Below are 14059 nucleotides of genomic sequence, written 5' to 3'. Positions count from 1 at the left end.
TTTATGAATATTCAGTAAACAATCATAAAATTAGCGTATAAATAAAATTATAATTAAATATAAATTATTTATAAATAATATGTATATTATCATACAACAAATAGAAACAACGAGTATTTGTTCTTGTATCTACCAGAAAAGTTTAAAAGAATAACAACTTGCCCTCAGATTTTCGTATTTGACAAATACACTTTTTTCTTATATATAATAAGTCTTTGATTAATGGTAGATTAGAATCCCTTTGAGACCAGTTCGCTCGAATCTCTCTCTTGATCTCTTCAAATCCGCCGTTACTTCGCTAACGAACGAATTTTCTCGGAATGGCCATCCACGCCTCAAGCAGCTCGATTCTTTTTTTAGAACAAAGTTCCATTCGAATGCCAGCCACGGGCTCGGGGGAGAAGCGATAATCCGCGCGCGACTTTCGGAGGTTACTTTCGTTATTGGACTCTCATTTCACCTAGAGGGTCGGTCGATCCATGCGCTCTCGGGCGTAAATCGAAGACTCCGACCGGAAATAACGATGGCAGATAATGCGGAGTGTCCCGCTATCTACAGAATCAAATCACCTTAAGGTTACCTCAACACCGGAACCTCTTAGCCTAACAATTTCTATCTTTATCTATCTACATCGTTTCTCGGGTATGGCCCGATCCTCGGTAACCGATCACGGATAGGTCGATCAAAGAATCTCGCTGTCTCATCGTCCCGAGGATGGATCTTCAGCTCCCGGTACTTTATTTTTGCCCGAGCTACGACTCCTCCTCCCCTACGGGGGTAGTCATGTGAAATTCACTCAGGTCGGGAAAAATTCCGATCTCGACATGTTTTGTCATTCCACAATGTCGACGATGTTGTTATTTAGGAATTTTATGAAACTCTTTTATACATTTTTCAACCCCGATCGGGAAATACCTCGAAGACTATGGGAAACATGTCGCTGTAACTGATTTATAAACATGGAATTAAAATTTTCTATTCTTTATTACATAAAATCGATCCTCTGATTATGTGAAAAAAAAAAACACGAGAGCCGCACGTTAACGATATACCGAAGAAAAACGTTCTCCGAAATATTCTAAAGCTTGAAGTTCTTGTTACACCGTTTTATTTTATTACCATTGCTTCGGAACAGCACTTTTTATGCTCGAAAACAGCCGTCGCGCTCGCTTTATCCACCATTTTATTTCATCCCTCTTCGGTCCGAACTCCCCCAACCACCGTCGTACCGATGAAAAAGATTCAGCTTCGCCATTGGCTCGCTGGACCATAGGGTGACCTCACCCCTTGAGTGCTGACCAAGCACAAGCACCCACTAGAATCGTATGTGTGCGCGGACATGTGTGTGTGTGAGATCGCACGTGAACTCGGCACCCCCAAACGTGCACACCCTCGACATTTTTTCTCTCGTGCTCTCCTCCCCCCCCCTCTCTCTCCACGTTTCTCATGTCGCTTACTCGGCGCTCGTTGAATATTGATCAGCGTGGACGACATTTCACATTGGAAGCAAACGGTCAATTAGTCGAATCGAGAGCTACGCCGGGAAGAGGTGGGCTGTTAATTAGACTCTCGTCAATCGCTGCATCAATATGTTTGATCACGTGTTCGCGCGGGTCACGGGGCTGTGTTGATTTCCGTTCGATCAAACGTCTCGCCGCAATTTCATTTCCGGCGTTTCAGAGCGCGACGGTTTCATTCGCGACAAACTAAATTTGCGCAGCCACCGGAAAATATGCCCTCTTAATTATTTCGTCATTTTAACGTTTGCACGGACGCCTCTGCGGCAACTAAATGAATAGATCTAATTGTCTAAATGCGCACTGCCGCAACAATGGCTGCGATAATATTCGATTATGCCGGTAAATAACGCGCGTAACAGTTTTCCTAAAATCAACTTGTACCATTATTATTTTCTCTCGCTGCAGTTGGCTGTCATTAATTTCTATACACCACTTTACTGCACAAGTTTCTACAGCGCACAACACCATTACGAGAATTATAAGAGACGATAATATAATCGTTGCCGTTATATTGCACTTAGAAGTTATGCTTCGTAAGCCGCCATGAAATAGCTATCGATGACATAGCACTTACCGCGTTCTCTCAACTGAAGTACCAGGCGACGATTCCACGATAAGTGATGATCACATTTGAAAGAAAACTAGATAAGTATCTAAAATACGCCATGAATGGTTCATTGTGTATTTGCAGATTACATTACATAATACCGCTATGTGATCCGATAATCCCGAGTCTTCAACGTCAGATGTGAAGATTTCAAATTAGAACTTCGAGAATATCGCTCCGCCTTTATGAACAAAGTATTATGAAATTTATATACTGTCAAAATTACACGCGACAAAAGTTTCCATTGGAACAGAATTTGACTTTCCAAATATATATGTTACATACATATTCACAAAAAACATCAACATACGATATATTAAAAAGTAGTGGTTATTTATGTATGTATCGTCCATAAAATGTGAATTTATTATTAGGAAGAATATGAGAATAAATAAAGCCAATATGCGACAAAAAATAAATTCAAAAATGAATTTCAATAAAATGCGGATAGCAGTTGACGCGACGTATCGGTTTTGATACTTTGCCTCTGTCAAAATAATGACTCAAATTTTCGCAAAAATTCACGAGAAATCACACGATGAAGTCTTGTCAGGAAACTTTTGATCGTAAAATATCGCTTCGTCGCCGATCCCTTCGTGCGTGAGCTCGAAACGTAACTGGGGCCCACCGAGGAGACCCGCGTATCTCGCAAGAGGTGTGATAGGGCCCGAAAAATCTTACCTGAGGCAAGCTCCAGGGGAGGGGATCAGGTAAAAGGGTTTCGTGGTAGGACGCACCATTATGCAACAGCATTTTTTTCCTCTCTCTTTTCTTCACGCACGTGATCCATTCACGGATCCTGGATCCGTGCGCACACGTGTGTATATGTGAGGCTACCTGGGATGCAAATGTAGCGAGAGACGCACGTGGGTTAGGATTATTACGTGCATATGTGCGACTACCTGGAAATGCAAATATGTCGAAGGTATGCTCGCTATTGCGTGTATAACAAGGGAATCGCATGCGCAAGAATCTATTTGAATCTAAAACTTGCGCGTATTCTCATTTCATAATGTAATATCGTTCTTATTTTTTTATATTACGTTTAGAAAATCTCAAGATGTGCATTCATATATTATTTTTTATGCATTATAATATTATTACATATAAGGAGTTTGTATCCTTCTTTTCCCATATTCATGTAATTACATATATTATTTACAGATCCTAAGCACGTGTAAGGATATAAAAATTAAACGAGTTTAGATTTATATAAAAGCAGGCAACAATCGAGTCCGCATTAAAAAAAATTAATTTAATTTATTTTCACCCCGCTGCGAGGGTTTATAGACGTACCATTGACGCCATTTACTCCGATGGGCAGAGTAAAGGGTTGTGAGCAGTACTCTCTCTCTCTCTCTCTCTCTCTCTCTCTTCTTTCTCTCTCTTAAGAACACCAGATGACGCTTTTTCCAATTTCCTGAGTGAAAAGCAAAATTGAGTCACGTCGTTTCGTCACCTGGTACTTTTCTTTTTTTTTCTTGTCTTTTTTTTGAGACAATCTGTAGCGTTGAAAAATGAACGATCACTAGGATCAGCGCAGATAGAATTTGGGAAATAGCTTCCCCTTTCTTTAATTTTTCATCCTTCGCTCTCTGAACGGGATCATTCATTCCCGCCATTACGCGGCTTCATGAGAATAATAGATAAATAGATGGAACGAAAGATAAGCATACTCATAATCTACCAATAAACATTAAGATTCGCAAGATACAAGTTATACCTATAATTATGTAAAACATAACGATCTCGTCACATCAAAAAAAAGTAATTAAATTTATTTATTTAAAACTTATAAAATTATTTTTAATATTTTTATATTTTATATAAAAAATGTGAACACAGACATAACCTAAATGAATAAATTAAATCAATTTATATTTCAGTTATATTTTCCCAATTCATGGAAAATTTCAGTAAAAACACTCGATGTTCAAGTGCACCGCATTACAAGAGATTTATATTTTATTTGTGCAAGCGCTCGTGTACCTGCAGTAGCCAACCTGCCCTACAACATCGCTAAAGTCGAAATGCTCGAATCGTCCCCTCGTGCCGGATTACGTGCTTTTGAAAAAAAAAAAGTGAGCGCGAGAGTGTCGAACGTACAATAGCTCAAGGGTGGTTTTGGGCGAAAAAATGTGAAAACCGACACCCAAAACAGGGCGGGAAGCGAGAAATTGACGACAAAGAGCGCAAATAATACCGCTAAAGTAGAGATATCTGATTCGGGATCCACCCCGGACACGTAGAATTTTTTTTCCCGACACGTCAGGTTCAATCCGATTTTAATCGAGCGATCCTTCAAACGCATGCGGATACAGGTTGTGCGTTTGTCAAGTGCTAATCTAGCGCGTGTAAAATCCTACCGGATAAAAAGGATCATTATAAGACAAATTTCCTTGATGCGTAATTAGCACGGTAATTAATTTGAATTATATGTCTACATTTTTTAAATCGTTATTTTAGAGAATTATTTATCAGTCTATTATTAAAAAAAAAAAAATTGTTCTCATTTTAAAATGTTATATACGTATATGTATATGTACATTTTTTATCATTTTTATCACATTTTTATCACATATATGTATGTATACATATATAGATGCGTTGTGTGCATTCAGAAAAAAATATAACTAAACAAACGACAATAAATCCTGGAACGTTTTTCTGCAACGCTTTGATAAACCTCCGTGTGAGATTTCATGCCTATCGCGCACGTATTCATGCCGTTCGCACATGCACGCAGCGAAGGATAACACGCACCCTTAAATACCCGAAACGCTTTGAATATCTTATCTCGGGCATCTGTAGAACCCTCGAGTCCGGTCGGACGCGTTCAAGAATTATCCTGAATCTACGATGTGTAATCGAGTCCGCGAAGAAGTGTTCTTGTAACAGATCACAATCTTCATTGCGAGCGAAAAATCAGTGGGTTTCTTTTGGGTTGACATATTTCGAGAGGAACAGAGAAATTGTTTCAAGTGGTGTCACGCTACATGCGGCATTTTGTGGCTATCTCGAGAGACGACCCTTTATCAAATTCATCAAGCACTTAAAACGATAAAAATCGAGCAGATTAGAAAACTCTCACCGTCAATCATTTTATATCTTTGTGTTTTTAGAGTTTTATAATACTTATTTCTGATTCCAGTAATGAAAATTTATTCCACAATTATTACTCTATTAGTTTTTTTTCTAACCTGTTCTTTGTCTTCTTTATTAAATTGTTTCAAAATATACAATTTTTAGTTATTTACTTTGATTAATACAAAAATTACGTTGACAACACAACTAATACAAAATATGTACTTAAATTTGAAAACTACGGGTATCGTTATTCTGTATCTCTGGAAGCTACATCAAAGACACAGATTCATTAATCAAACAGTAATCAATCGAAAACGGAATATAAACAAAAGTTCCGATTAGAATGGCGTTCGATGATTCTTGTTCAAAGCCTTCAGTTTATCGATCAGGCTGCAGTTTCTCCAAAGTGAACGAAGAAGCGAGAGAGAGAGAGAGAGAGAGAGAGAGAGAGAGAGAGAGAGAGAGAGAGAGAGAGAGAGAGAGAGAGAGAGAGACGAGACAGAAAATGGCCTAGAGAAGAGAACAAGGGTAGTGCGGAGTCGACGGCTTTAACCGAAATGAAAATGCAGAACCTATCGGCGATCGCTCGCGTGTTCGACGCAAAATCGATAATGTAGTTCGGCGCATCCCTAATCCTCTTCACCGGTTTTTTTAACCCCATCTGTCGTTCTTTCGTTGCGCGCATCCCTACGGAGAGCATTGCGTGCGAACCGTTCGCGGCAATTCGACCTACTTCTGCGAGGCAAAGGATTGAAAAGCTGCATAGAGGGAGAAAAAGAGAAAGAAAGAGAAAGGAAAAAAAAAGGATCCCGGCATAGGGTGTCCCTCTGGCGCGCGATCTACCTGGAAAACCGTGTGCCACCCCTTAAGGATAATCCATTAACATAATTTTACATGGAGTGTGATAGAACGAGAGAGGTAGATGAAGAGAGAACGACACGATGAGTTTTATATCTCGCACGAGGGAAACATTATATCGACGGATACGCCAGATGCAAAGAAGGACGACCGAATAAAATAATGGCAGCAGCCCGGGGCCCAGGTACGCGGTAGTCGGCCTCGCTCAGACCTCGAGCCCGAAAGGGTTTAATTCAAATGTTTAAAATTTCTCTCCCACTGATTTTTCGCGTATAACGGCTTCCGTTCCGCTACCTTCCTACCATACATCCCAGGCACGGCCCTCTCGGCCGTATACCTGGAACTGGTAACTCTAGCGGGTGCCGATGAAATAGTAGCGCGACCCCCGACGACCCCCGAAGATCCGTCCGCCCTGTACTCGACAACGGCAGCCTCAAAGGGTTGGCATTATCGTTATGTAACCGAGACCGAAGTACTCGACGACTCGCTTGCGAATGCAACGCGACGGCTAACGAGCGGGCTTTTTCTTTCTGTCGTACATTTATGCGGAATTTGAGCTTGCAAGTACATGAAACGCTGAAGGTAAATCATCAAGTCCAGTTTTGAAAAAATTTGGACTAACGCAAAAACTTTAACTCGCATTTATCGGAAGCTTAAATTATGTAACTTGGTCTACTTGTATTTTCAATGTTTTATATATGTGCGACATTAACAATTATATAAATTAAAAGAAATTTGCATGCTCAAATTAATTCTGAAAGATATACGAAACCGTGACTTCATACTTACAATCGTAAGATGATAAATAGCGCAGTTTCGAGACTTTAAGCTTGACAAGAAAATTGAGTCAGTGTGTTAAATTCAATAATTTTAATACTCATTTAATATAGAAATTAATAAATAGACAAACTTAGGCTGCTCAGCAGATACAATAACTAAATATTATATGAAGTAATCATGACAATCTAATTACAAAATAAAATTGATGAAATTTAGCGATTGTGTCACTTAATATGTGATAAAGATAATATTTAAATGAGAAAAAATATTTCATATAGACAATTTGAACAAATATAATAAAATATTATATATGTATATATATATATATATATATATATATATATATATGTACATGTATATGTATATATGTAACCATAATGTAATAGTATGAAATATCTCACTAGTCGTCAGCAAGATAGTATTGCAACGCAACGTACTGCGTAACGGAATTCGCCACCAGATATTACACTTTCTGCTGCTATACGCTTCAGTGGGCTGTAGCAGCCACGTTTTCAATTGTACTGACACTTTTGCAGAATTCCTGACGCGGTATTTGGATTTTTCTGAAGCGTTCTGATTGCTTTTGAAATCGATGATGATTGCAAATAAACTGTATAATAAAAAATTGAAAAATGTTATATATTAGATATTATATATACTCTTCTTGTATAAAGCTCCTAAAATTTAATGTTGTTAAATTTCTATATATTCAATCACTTATAACCAACATTAAAGACGTCATTTTTTACAAATAACGTTATAGTTAGCAGATTAATCGAAAAATATTTTTAAAAATACAAAAAATTTCTTATTTCCAAGACATGGATAGAATTTTATTTATTAATCTCAAACTGTAATTATAATTTTAAAAACTTTTCAATTTAACGTATTAAAAAGTCTACGCAAAGTACAACTTAACCACTCGGTTTCCCCGAGAAATGTGCGACAGTTAAGCGGATTATTCGTTTCGCGGCAAAACGAGAAGTCGAAACCGTAGCGCGACGGCCTTGGTCCTTCTTGATCCTGAGTCTTGATTTACGACAATCGTGACGGGCCATTTGTCGAGGACCCCCTCGGACAACGCGATGCGTCCTCCTTATCAGCTCGCGGCAGCGGCCATTTTCAAAAGCGGCTGACTTTCCCGCCTCCCCGCACAATGTGGTGTCGCACAATCAACCAACCTAATATGAAACGAGGGGGACAAGTTAAGGAAATGGAAAAAGCTACAGTCTTTACGGGCCCCTCCCGCTTCCGACTTTCGGCCAGTATAAAACACGACGGCTCCTCGCACAATTTTTATTTCCTCTCTGTAACGTCACAATTTCCGTTCTTTGGAAGTATACCAAAGTTTAAGATGTTAAACGACCGCAAGAAATTTAGAAACATATCGATTCCACTTTCTCTTTCTCAGTCTCTCTAAAATTCTTGTTTATTAGATATCTTGTAAACTTAAACGGAGTATGTAATTGAAATAGTGAAATAAACGGCAAAATAATGATTCCCAAAACTGATAAAAAGTACAAAAAAGTTTGTTAGAATAATGTCCAAAACAATATGTAGTAATTTTTAATAATTAGCAAAAGAAAATTAAAAAAGAACAATTATTAATTTTACATTTTACGTTGATCCTAAAATAAATGTAAGCGTCACCTGATTTGTATGAATTGCGTCAATTACATCAAGAAAATTGTCAGCAATGCGCGTTATCAAATTTTCGGGCAAACAAACCTAATATACATCGGTGTCTGCACCTGTTCTCGACCAGTTGAAAAATTCAGGCTCGCCCTTTGACGTGCCACTTTCGGTTCCTCGGGCGGATGCCAAAAGCGGAGCGCAGAAAAAAAAAAGAACTCCGAAGTCAAAGGTCGCCAAGATGCTTTCTGGAAGGGACTGAATTCGACGCAAAATTAAGCCAACCCGAGCGACCAACTTCCTTTTCGTCCACGAGGGAGAACGGGGGGGAAAAAAAGGGCGAGCGAGGAGAAAAGGAGGCAGAACGCGAGGGCGACGAAGGGATCGATATCGGCAACGGTGGCGGCTACATTTTTCAGAACATTGGGTACCTTCGTGGTAAGCCGGTCGTATGTATTCTTATGGACCGCCCTGTTTATGGCGCGCAATTTATTTCGAAATCGAAGGTAATGGCCGCCGGTTTACACCCGGTGGTGTTTCCTCCACCCTCCTGGTCCACGACCACCCTCGACCGCCCTCGGCCGTAGAGGCAAGTCCCGGCCGCGACCACATTAAAATTTCAAACAAATACAAAAATGGCCGGGTCCGACCCGGACATGTATTGCCCCATTTTCCGGTATTCTCCGGGCAACAAAAGAAACGAAAGACATAACATACATTGTACATTGCCTGCGTACATTTCTTATCAGTACGCGACGCTCGGTTATAATATATTCTTCAAGAATACCTGATTTCTAAATATAATCATTTTCACAAATACGATTAAAAAATTGAATACCTTTTCTCGCGACAACCGTCTTCCGTTTTGCAAATAAAAATTCTAATTCTATTGAAATAAAACGAAAAGTCTTTAAATAGCAGTTATCCTCCGTAACAAAATGTATTTTACATTATATCGATACTTGCGAAATCACAAATTATACTGCTCCTTTATATTTGCAAGCCAAAGGTAGGCGGGGGGGCAGGTGACAAAACTTTCACCGCTCGTAGTGATATCATACACGGCATGGATTTGGAGAGGCTTTGCGGGTCTTTGGAAAATATTTCTCGTACGTTGCAAAGGAAATTTCCGCGTCCAGGTAAGTTCCCGCATCGTCTCCGCCATAGTTGTTAGGATAAGAGAACCAGAGAAAGAGAGGATGCCTCGAATTTTTTTCCGCGTCGAGAACGCTCGACGCAACGACAACGACGACGACGACAACGATGATGACAACGACGACGGAATAGAACGTACGGACATATTCGTTCGCGATGAATCATAATACCGGAACATCGTTGAAAATGGATTCCTCCGATATTAAATTCCCTTCGCGATGGATATTCGCTCGTGTTGTCCCGCGGATCACAAGACTGTATGATAATTATTTCGCAAAATCGCGCGCGGAATACTTCGGTTAGTAATATAAGATGATACGCAGACTGCCTCATCTCAAATCTCATCGTCTAAAGTCTTCAACAGGCGGCAACGAGAAATGCAAAAAGACTTGGACGTTGGTCAGAAAACTACATCAATATATTAAAGAATTTCCACTAAAATTTATTTCAATACACTGAAAAAAAAGGTTGAATAATCAAGCTTTGGTGAAATAATTTCAATTAAATGTTTGAGTAATACAACCAAATATGTAATAAATATATTAATAATAACCAAACATAATAGTAACGAATCAGTTACTAAATGGTTATCAAACAATTAAATATTTAATTTCTATTTCACCAAAAAGTCTAACAACTATCGTGTACGAGGAACATCAACGTCAATTAAATCTGAGCATTTAAAGACCCGGCTGAGAACAATAGACGTCATTGTTTAGGAACGATTAAAGTCGTGATCATGACTCACAGCCCCGTGCGGCAACCAGAAACGAAGCTCGCGCGTGCGAAGTCTCGATCCGCGAGAAGATCGTCGGGCCGACCCTATTTCGCGCTTTCTAGCCGGCGGATCATTCTTTGATCGGTCGCCGATGACTTGCCAGCTCTCACCCTCTCTCTCCCCCGTTGTCCTCCACCGCGTTGCCTCGCCTCGCTCTAAGTCCACCGCGCACGTGTTATCGTCGGGACGACGAAGGGGATGGACGAGGGACGAGCTTCCTCGCAGCGGTGTTATCCGAGGGATTTAAGGGACGAACGAAAATTCTGGGCTCTTCCACGGCGACGTGGGCACGGGCATGGGCAGGAAGGGGGACGCCTCCAGTCAATTTTTATCATATATCTGAGAGTTTCGTAGGATTGGCTTCTGCCTGACCTATGCCCAATGGGCCGCGCGAATTCTCGCACTATCGCGCATGGCTATCGTCTCTCCTCGACCGAATCTTCTCCTACCGGAATCCCGGATTTCGCTGCAGGTTTCCTATCCAGCTAAGTCCCCTCTCTCTCCCTCCCCTCTGCTCACCCCCGAGACTTTTTTCATCCCGATCACGTCGAACTGCCACATCGCCGGAAACGGGGGAATCGTACACCGCGATCGCAACGCGAAATTTCGCGTTCCGAGGTGCGCACGGATTTCCGACGTTACGAAAAGCACAAAAGTATAAACCGTCGTTGCTACGACATTGTCGAGAGAGGGGACGAATTGTAAATGAGAAAAACTGCATCGCGAGAAAATATGTTGGAGATAAACTGAGAATAAGTTACAAGAGAATACTAAAAGTGAAGTATAGGGAATCACGAATCTAAAATTTTATCATCGATATCGTTGATAAATTAAAGCAATTTAAACTAGCCCGAGTATGTCATTTCCACTCGAAAAATTGCGCTCGCTGTTAAATAATACGCGAGCCGCTACGTTCACAAATCTGAATGTAGAAATTACATTTCGGCGAAGTAACCGTTTGCCCGGTTGTCTCGCGCGCAACGTGATCGATCGGAAAGCGATATCAAGATTTATCCTAAACTCACGGCTGCATTACAACGTTGTCGCTGGTATGCGAGGCTACAACTATTGTAACACCAACGGGCGCCAACCGAGAAGAGCGAGGAGGAACGAGGAGAGGGGAATGAAGGTTGCATATACCTGGTGTTGTGTGCTTGTCGCGCGCGCGCGCGCACACACGGACGCACACGTACACACGGCTAGCCCTAACTTGTAACCGCGGAAAAGGCTTACCCCTTTCCTCCCCGGCGGACGGGGTGCCAGTTTTGGGCCAGACTTCGCACGCGGCGCATCAGGTAAGAGGCCTTTGTGTAATCTGATTTCGTTGCCCTCTCAGCACTTCACGCCGATCGATACAGATTCGGCGGCACTTTCCCTCGTTACTGCCTTTCAAGCACGTCATTCGCCTTCTCGTCCTCTCCACCTCACCGAGGACACGTTTTCTTCCACGAAAATTGAGCACCGTTTAGATTCCGCGATATTTCCGCGATCAGGGTGTCAAAATTATTGATTTCCCCAAAACGACTTCTTCCCCCCCCTCTCTCTCTCTCTCTTTCTCTCTCTCTCTCTCTCTCTCTCTCTCTCTCTCTCTCTCTCTCTCTCTCTCTCTACCTCTCTCTCTCTACAGATAAATTAATGTTAAATTGAGAAGATTGACGATTGTTTTAGCATTGAAAGCCCCAAAGATTTATTCGATATTTCATCTGTTTTGCGTTTTTGCCGACATCTCTGTGGCAGCTTATTTGTTAGATAACTACATCTTCGTCTAAATTTATCTTTCGACATACATTGCTATCATCTTTTATGCTACTGCGTAACGGCTCTGTGATGTGTATCATTGATCAAATCGTGGCAAGTGTGGCGCGAGGATTCGTCGAATTTCCAACATCTACGACTGGCTTATCCACGTCTTGCTGGTGTTCCAACTTCGGGGATATTTGAGAGCGTAGTTGCCAAAGAGAGAAAGAGAGAGAGAGAGAGAGAGAGAATAGGAGGAGGTGGACGGGCGCCCTGGAAGGTTTCCGAACAACCGAAGTCTGTGGAATAGTATCGATCTGGCTTGATATATTACTACGAAGGTCCACCCTGCCGCAGCCCCGGCAGGACCTCGAAATATGTTTTTTATGCGCCGCCTTCCTGCGATAGATGTGCCCGCGCGTCTCTCGACACGAATACCACCCTCGAGTCGATGCTGAATTTCTTAGTTCAGGATGACGCCGGCTGGCGAGAAGCATTCGTTTCCACATAATGGTTCTGCTAGCGCCGCAACAAAAGATCCGTGTGCGGAGCTGTCGGTTTCCCCCTTTATGAATTCTTTAGCTCTGCATGGACCGCAAGACGTGGCTTGCATGAAATCACGTTAATTAAATCCCCTCCTCAACCGCCGTGAAATGTAGATTCCTTTTCTTCAAAGGAAAACATGTTACTTAAAGGGTATAATAAATGAATTCTTGTCGCAGCGTCGTACCTTTGTACTTTCGTATATAATTACAAATCTTGCTTCTCCCTCATGTGAATTATTCTACAAAATATGTTTTAAAAAATCATATACTAAGTAACGGGTTAAATAACCAGTTTTCACAAAGTATTTCGCAAAAGAACTATACTAGAGCCAATAACTTGCGTAGGAAGTACCGTGCGTACGCGGGAATATACGGAGACTTTCCTGAAGAGAGACTCGCGAGTCCGATTTCTGTATAACGTCCTAATTTTCCAAGTGAATGAAAACATATGAAAATCTGCGAGGCAAACGAGCAGACGTTAGGGGGCGCCAAGTCAGAGCCAATAAAATTCTCTTCTCTCTCCCTTAGCTCGCTCTTATTCCCTTCACCGCCCTTTTACTTCCTGCCAGCCAGCCGCTTTATCCGTTTCTGCCGCGCGAGATCTCGCGGGTGTACGTCTCCCTATATTTATATGTATATTCCCTCATCGCAAAGAAAAAGTCAGAGACACGAGAAAAATTCTGCCGGTTGAAGTTGCGGTCGCCGAAACGAACTTGGGTGAAGATTATTATTACGAGTCGACGGATGTATAGATTTCGCGGCCTGCTTGTCTTTCAATTGGCGGACAATTGTTCTCAAGAGACATTAATCGGTTACCGAGAACCTGAAAAAAATAATGAAATTATCGCGAATCAATATGCGGCACAGAGACCCTTCTCGTTTTCGCGAAGCAAAGTGGCTGTTCAACGCTAGGTACAGTTGCCCTCAAGACTTCAATCGCTTATAAATTTTGTAGGAATATTATTCCATCGAGTCCTGAACAGCTGACACATTGCCTTGATAAGGATCATTCAAAATTTACAATAAATTAACGCCACGTCATGAGGCAATACATGTTAAAGTATATATTTCTGAATGATTTAATCTAATGTCGACAACTTTAAAGCTATAATATTTAATATCTGACAATTACTTGAATTTTACTCTAGAAAATGTGTAAACCAATGTTATACATTAATAGATAACATTACAGCTTTGATAAAGTTATCTCAAACCTATAATAAACGTTAAAAGACTAAATACACGTAAGAATATCTCGAGGCAAATGTTAAATTGGGGTGTATACAGAGAAAGTGGCATGTTGCGGGGAAAAAGGATGACGCGCGAAGGGAAGAACGGCAACCTGCTTCCGTGTAAGGAA

General features: G+C 41.0%; 1 protein-coding gene across 3 annotated transcripts in view; it reads right to left on the bottom strand.

Annotated features, from left to right (window-relative positions):
* The window catches only part of LOC114253968, a 56106-nt gene that overhangs the window by 18844 nt on the left and 23203 nt on the right, over positions 1–14059 (bottom strand). Inside the window, exons 1-2 of one of the 3 annotated variants that reach the window (XR_004962484.1) lie at positions 2217–2601; positions 2095–2107 (exon numbers count right to left, since the gene is read on the bottom strand). The exons of 1 other annotated variant lie outside the window; for it this stretch is intronic. The gene's annotated coding sequence lies outside the window, so the exon portion shown is untranslated. Of the gene's footprint in view, positions 1–2094; positions 2108–2216; positions 2602–14059 lie in introns of those variants that run through there. One more of the 3 variants, XR_004962483.1, reaches the window with a different exon arrangement.

Source organism: Monomorium pharaonis, chromosome 3 (assembly GCF_013373865.1).
Source record: "Monomorium pharaonis isolate MP-MQ-018 chromosome 3, ASM1337386v2, whole genome shotgun sequence".
Taxonomy (NCBI): domain Eukaryota; kingdom Metazoa; phylum Arthropoda; class Insecta; order Hymenoptera; family Formicidae; genus Monomorium; species Monomorium pharaonis.
Note: the sequence above shows the minus strand (reverse complement) of the source record. Positions and strands in the feature narration are given on the sequence as shown.